Source organism: Triturus cristatus, chromosome 3_2 (genome assembly GCF_964204655.1).
Source record: "Triturus cristatus chromosome 3_2, aTriCri1.1, whole genome shotgun sequence".
NCBI lineage: Eukaryota > Metazoa > Chordata > Amphibia > Caudata > Salamandridae > Triturus > Triturus cristatus.
The window spans coordinates 312972699-312980288 of NC_140584.1; positions in this window are offsets into that span (position 1 = coordinate 312972699).

The window sequence follows — 7590 nt, forward strand, 5'->3', positions numbered from 1 at the left end:
TCTATTTCTATATTAGGAGGTCCATATACCCATCACTCATTGTGAGAAGAAATTCACAGATTCTTTTTATTTTTTGCGAAAATCTTTTTAATAAGGTTGTCATTACAACATAGGTCCGAAGAGACACAGCAGCAAATGTTCATTTTAAAACAGATATGCATCTCTTGCCCATTGGTCAACCCGCATTCTTTCACCCCCTTCCCTAGTCATCAGCGATGGCATTTGTGGGATGCATTGACCATGGTGGGCCACTAACCGGGGGGAGAGGGGAGTACAGATGCTACCCCTATGTGTGTTCCATTTTCCCCACACCTGATCCCACTTCCTGGGACATCCTCTTCTTGAGTAGAATGCCTTTTCTGCAGACATGCACCAGTCCATACCCCTCTCCCACTCTACTTGGGTCGGCATTTCGGGCACACCCCACTTGCGGGCAATGTTCCGCTTAGCATTTATAAAACCGATGGCAACCCATAGTTGATCCATGCGGGTCACTTCAGGGGCCTCCCATACACTGAGCAGACATAAGTTAGGTGATGGAAGCAGGGCACCGCCACTTACCCGGCCAACCAAGGCCGTCAATTTGCTCCAATATGTCAGGATAGCCGGTCATTCACAGAGTGTGTGATAAAAGGTGCCAATTCTCCCACATCTCCTACTGCCCTCTGCATTGCTACGTCTTACCATCTTGACCAGTGTAGTGTATAATATATACGCTCTGTGGAGGATCTTTAACCCTTCGCTGCTAGGCTTCCCCCCGTCCTGGCTATTTGGGGTACTTTGCGCTTAGGCCCCTGTAACGTTTTAACCACATAAGGTATCCACACCATATTTGTGTCCTTTTCTTCCAACATCATGGGAATTTTAAAAGCACCCAGGGTTTGTTGATTCCCATGGAGGGGACCCAGAAATTAGCCAAAATACAGCCAAATTATGGTTTCTTTGGAAAAATGGGAAAAGGTGCTGCAGATGAAACTGTCAGTTTTTTCCCAGCAAACAGTATCAACAAAGGGTTTGTGGTGCTGAAATCACCATCTTCCCAGCATTCAGGGACATACAGACGTTTGTTAGAAAACCAGAATGTTTTACACAGTTTTGGCGTTTTACTGAGACTTAGCATATTTTTGCTATTTATTGTGCTTTCAACCTCCTTCCAGTTAATGGTAAAAATGGAAATGTAAGCAATAATGGATCCTGGAAAGCTATACATTTTTGAAAAGTAGACAACACTTTGAATTCTGCAAAGGGGCATTTGTGTAGATCCTTCAAGGTTTTCTATTCGAAACTAACAGTTGAAAATTGGAAAAAACAGCCATTTGTGCCAATGTTTTCACCTGTAACTTCTTTTAAGTATGACCGATTTTTTAAAGCAATATACCGTTACCCCTGATGGACCCTTCTGGTTGTTGTGATATATAGGACTTGTAGAACTCCTAGGTCCCCTGCACACACTAGTGGTACATAGATTTAAGTTAGTACAGTAATGAGTGTAGCAAAGAAAGAAACACTGTTCATCCACTGCTCTGTGTTGTTCCAGGATTTATTGTCCTTGTTGTGCGTTCCTTGGTACAGAGTCTTAGCCTAGCCAACAGGTGCTTCGTGGCTACCATAAATTACACAGCAACTTCTTCAGGGCTAAATTCCTATGATTACGGTCCTTATTGTTGGTTGTATTTCCATCCCTAAGGTAAATAGTACTAGATGGTCTCAAGGGTACCAGAGACCAGAATTCCATTTAATTAAAGCATCCTCCTGAAGCAGATTCTATATTCTGTGATGCAGACGAGTATTCAGAATATGCAGCTACCAATTCTCGTGAGACCCTATTCGACGGGTTATGGCTGTCAGTCAGCTAAAATTGTGTTGCCGCTGGTCACCCGATCCGGTGAAGCAGCTGGTGAAGTCTCCTGCATGTGTGTCACAATAATTAGTAGCTGCATACTCTCAAATTTCTGTGATAGAAAGTTCTGAAATCTGCATGGATCCACATAATTCCACCAACCCCGCATTGCCCAAAGTCTTCCGATAAAAATGGTACCTCACTTTTGTGGGTAGGCCTAGTGACCGCGACAGGCAACAGCCCAAAACGCAACGTGGACACACCACATTTTTACAGTGAAAACTGACCCTTTTTTGCAAAGGACATAGCTGCAGATTTTGAACCCTAGCTCTGCCGGCATCTAGGGAAACCTAGCAAACCTATACGTTTTTTAAAACTAGACACCAAGGGGAATTCAGTATGGGATGACTTGTCCGACTCTCACCAGTTTCTGTTACCCAGAATCCCTTGCAAACCTCAAACTTTGTGGAAAAAAAAAACAAATTTTCCTCACATTTCTGTGATGGAAAGTTCTGGCATTTGTGTGAATTCACAAAATTCTACCAACCCAGCATGCTCCAAAGTCTCCTGATGAAAGTGGTACCTCACTCGTGTCGGTGGGCAGAGAAGGGTCCAAAACGTATTGTGGAGACATCACAATTACCTATCACAAAACGACGAGGTTTTGCAAGGGGGGTCACCTGGGTTTTTGGCCCTGGGATCAGTGGCCATCTAGGGTAACCTACCGAAGTGACACATTTCTGAAAACTAGACACCTGGGGAAGCCCAGGAAGGTGTGATCTGCCTGGATCCTACCCTGAAACCCCTGCAAACCTCAAATTTAGCTGAAAACATCACCTTTTCCATCATTTCTGTGTGGGAATGCTGTGGGATCACCGGGCTGACACAAATGTCCTACCACCCAGCGTTCCCCCAGGTCTTCCAATATATAAATTGTACCTCACTTATGTGATTGGCCTAAGTACCCGCGGCTGGAAAGGACCCAAAACGTATTGTGGAGCCATCAAACTTATTTTTCACAAAATGACCTGGCTTTACAAGGGGGTCACCTGCGATTTTGGTCCCGGACTCAGCGGTAAGCCTGGGCAAAGCACTACGCTACGCTCGTGTAGTTTGCGAAGTTTGCGCCACTTCGCACTATGCGAATTGCACGTAGCACAGTGCAAACACACGTAGCATAGCGTTCTGTTGTGCAGCGGTCCTTTTTTGCTTGCTCGCGGTCCTCAACGTCAAGTTGGTGACCGCGAGCAAGCAAAATGACATCCCGGCGAGACTTTTTCCTCGTTCGCGATCAGCAACATCAAGTTGGCGATCGCGAGCATGGAAAATAAACCTCCCGGCGAGATTCTCAACGCGGGGAGGTCAGGTTTCTCATTGCGAGTGGTCGCGTATGCTCGCGGCCGCTCGCGATGAGAAACTACCAGTTCGCGTTGAGAAAGCTGCCCTCGAGTAAAAATCTACTCGAGCGGCAGAAAACTACAGCTCGCACTGTGCAAGATGCTGTTTTCAATGATTGCACAGTGCCAGTTGCTTGTCCGCACTGTGCAATCATTGAAAACGACATCTTGCACAGTGCGAACAGGGTACTACGCAGTTCGCGAAGTGTTACGCGTAGCTCGCGTAGTGCGAAGTGCACTTTGCGTAGCTACGCGTAGCGCTACTTCGTGAACTACGCCCAGGGTTACTCAGCGGCCATCTAGGGAAATCTAGCAAACTCACACATTTCTGTAAACGAGACACTCAGGGAAGTCCAGGAAGGTGTGACTTGTGTGGGATCCCCAATGTTTTCCTGCCTAGAATCCCATGCAAACCTCAAATGTAGATGAAAGAAATCACTTTTTTTCTCACATTTCTGTGTGGGACAGTTGGTGGATCACCAAGCTGACACAAATTTCCCACTACCCAGTGTTACTCATGATCTCCCAAATACAATGGCACCTCATTTGTGTGGGTGGGTTAAGTACCCGTGGCAGGGAAGGCGCAAAACATATTGCGAAGACACCAAAAGTATCTATCACAAAATGGCATGGGTTTGCAAGGAGGTCACCTGAGTTTTTTGTTCCCGGGCACGATGGCCGTCTAGGGAATCCTACAAAACTCAGATATTTCTGAAAACTAGACACCCAGGGGGGTTCAGGGAGGTATGGCTTGCGTGGATCCCCCAATGTTTTCCTACCCAGAATTCCCTGCAGACCTATAATGTAGCAAAAAACCAAATATATTTTCTTCACATTTTTGCCTGGGATCACCGTGCCAGCACAAATGTCCTACCACCCAGCATTCCCCTTGGTTTCCAGAGAAAAATGTTACCTCACTTGTGTGGGTGTGTCATGCTGAGTCAAAATAAAAATGCATCTAAAAAACACATAGCATTTAGAGCTGGCTGTGCTATCCCCTCAGTCCCTATCTTTTTTGCCATTCCCAGTCGCAGGCCCTTGGCCCGCCCACATAAATGAGGTATCATTTTACTTAGGAGACATTGGGTGGTAAGTATTTTGTGCCAGCATGGTGATCCCAGACAGAAATGTTAGAAAAAACGATATTGTAGCTAAATTTGAGGTTTGCGGGGGATTCTGTGTAAGAAGCGTTGGGGGATCCACCCAAGCTACACCTGCCTGGACTCCCCTGGTGTCTAGTTTCCAGAAATGTCTGGGATTGGTAGGTTTTCCTAGATGCCCGCTGAACCTGATACTCCTTGCAAAACCAGGTCGTTTTGTGATAGATAGGGGCATCTGTGTTTTTGGCCCGGTCTTGGTGGCCATCTAGGGAAACCAACCAAACCCAGACATTTCTGAAATCTAGACACTTTGGGGAGTCCAAGGATGTGTGGCTTGTGTGGATACCCCAACATTTTCTTACACAGAATCCCCTGAAAACCCCTCAAATTTAGCTGATTTTTTCCCTCACATTTCTGTGTGGGAAAGTTGTGGGGTCACCGGGCTGACACACATTCTTACTAACATCCAGCATTCTCCCAGGTCACACGATATAAATGGTACCTCACTTGTGTGAATGGGCTAATTACCCATGGCAGGGAAGGCATAAAATGTATTGTGGAGATACCCAAGTTTCCCGCTACCTCACTTGTGTGGGTGGGGCAAGGACCTGCGACTGAGAAGGACCAAAAACATAGGGACTGAGGGGAAAGAACAGCAAACGCTAAGCGCTATATTTTTTAAAAAAATACATCTTTAGGCAATTTTGCATTGGACACCCACACAAGTGAGGTATCATTTTTATCGGGAGACCAAGGGAAACGCTAGGTGGTAGGACATTTGTGCCAGTGCAGTGACACCATACAGAAATTTTAAGAAAATGTGATTTGTTTAGCTAAATTTGAGGTTTGCAGGGGATTCTGGGTATGAAAATGTTGGGGAATCCACGCAGCCACACATCCCTGGACTCCCGCAAGTGTCTAATTTTCAGAAATGTGCAGGTTTGGTATGTTTCCTTAGGTGGCCGCTGAGCCCGGGACTGAAAACAATGTGTCCCCCTTGCAAAACCAGTAGTTTTATCATAGATAATTTTGATGTCTTCACAGTACGTTTTACGCCCTTGCCTGTCTAGGGTACTTGGCTCACCCACACAAGTGAGATACCATTGTAATTGGGAGATGTGGCGGAACACTGGGTTGTAGGAAATTTGTGTCAGCCCGGTGATCTCACAACTTTCCCTTACAGAAATGTGGGAACAATTTGTTTTTTCAGCTAAATTTGAGGTTTGCAGGGGATTCTGGGTAGGAAAACGTTGGGGGATCCATGTGAATCTTACTTTCCTGGACTCCCCTGGGTGTCTAGTTTTCAGAAATTTCTGGGATTGGTAGATTTCCCTAGATGGACGCCCAGCCCGGGATCAAAAACGCTGGTGACTCCCTTGCAAAACAGGGTCTTTTTGTAATTGACAATTTTGAAGTTACCAGAGTACATTTTGGGCCATTTCCAGATGCGGACACTTGGCCTACTCACACAAGTGTGGTACCATTTTAATCGGGAGACTTAGGGACATGCTGGATTGTGTGAAGTTTGTTGCTCCCCTTAGATTCCAGAACTTTCCATCACAAAAATGTGAGGAAAATTGTTTTGTTTCTTTACAAAGTTTGAGGTTTGCAAATGATTCTGGGTAACAGAACCCGGTGAGAGCCACACAAGCCACCCCATCCTAGATTTCCCTGGATATCTAGATTTGAAAAATGTTTAAGTTTGCTACATTTCCTTATGTACCAGTACAGTAGGGTCCAAAATCCGCAGCTGGGCACGTTGCCAAAAAAGGGTCAGTTTTTACTGCAAAAATGTGATGTGTCCACATTGCTTTCAGGCTGTTTCCTATCGCGGATATTAGGCCTACCCACACAAGTGAGGTACCCTTTTTCTTGCTTGTGGGAATGCTGGGTTTGTGGAAGTTTGTGTCTCCCTGCTGCTTCCAGAACTTTCCATCACGTAAATGTGAGGAAAATGTGTTAGTTTGGACAAAGTTAGAGGTTTGCAATGGATTCTGGGTAAGAGAACCTGATGAGAGCCACAAAAGTCACCCTTCCCTGGATTTCAATGAGTGTTTAGTTTTAAAAAATGTACAGGTTTACTAGGTTCCCCTTGCAAAACCATGTTGTTTTATGATAGATAATTTTGATGTCTTCACAATATGTTTTATGCCCTTGCTGGTCGCGGGTACTTGGCCCACCCACACAAGTGAGGTACCATTGTAATTGGGAGATGTGGCGGAACACTGGGTTGTAGGAAATTTGTGTCAGCCCGGTGATCTCACAACTTTCCCTTACAGAAATGTTGGAAACGTGTTTTTTCAGCTAAAAGTGAGGTTTGCAGGGGATTCTGGGTAGGAATACGTTGGGTGATCCATGCAAGTCTTACTTTCCTGGACTCCCCTGGGTGTCTAGTTTTCAGAAATTTCTGGGATTGGTAGATTTCCCTAGATGGACGCCGAGCCCGGGATCAAAAACGCAGATGACTCCCTTGCAAAACAGGGTCTTTTTGTAATTGACAATTTTGAAGTTACCAGAGTACATTTTGGGCCATTTCCAGATGTGGACGCTTGGCCTACTCACACAAGTGAGGCACCATTTTTACCAGGAGACTTAGGGAAATGCTGGATTGTGGAAGTTTGTTGCTCCCCTTAGATTCCAGAAGTTTCCATCTCAGAAATGTGAGGAAAATTGTTTTGTTCCTTTACAAAGTTTGAGGTTTGCCAGTGATTCTGGGTAACAGAACCCGGTGAGAGCCACACAAGCCACCCCATCCTAGATTTTCCTGGATGTCTAGATTTGAAAAATGTATAGGTTTGCTACATTTCCTTAGATGCCGGCAGAGCTAGGGTCCAAAATCCACAGATAGGCACATTGAGAAAAGAGGGTCAGTTTTCAGTGGAAAACTTTGATGTGTCCACATTGCGTTTTCTTTTGGGCCATTTTCTGTCACAGGTACTAGGCCTACCCACACAAGTGTGGTACCATATTTATATGGAGACTTGGGGAAATGCTGGGTGTGTAGAAGTTTGTCCCTCCCTGTAGATTCCAGAACTCTTCATCACAGAAATGTGAGGAAAATTGTTTTGTTTCTTTACAAAGTTTGAGGTTTGCAAGTGATTCTGGGTAACAGAACCCGGTGGGAGCCACACAAGCCACCCCATCCTAGATTTCCCTGGATATCTAGACTTGAAAAATGTATAAGTTTGCTACATTTCCTTACGTGCCGGTACAGTAGGGTCCAAAATCCACAGCTAGGCACGTTGCGAAAAAA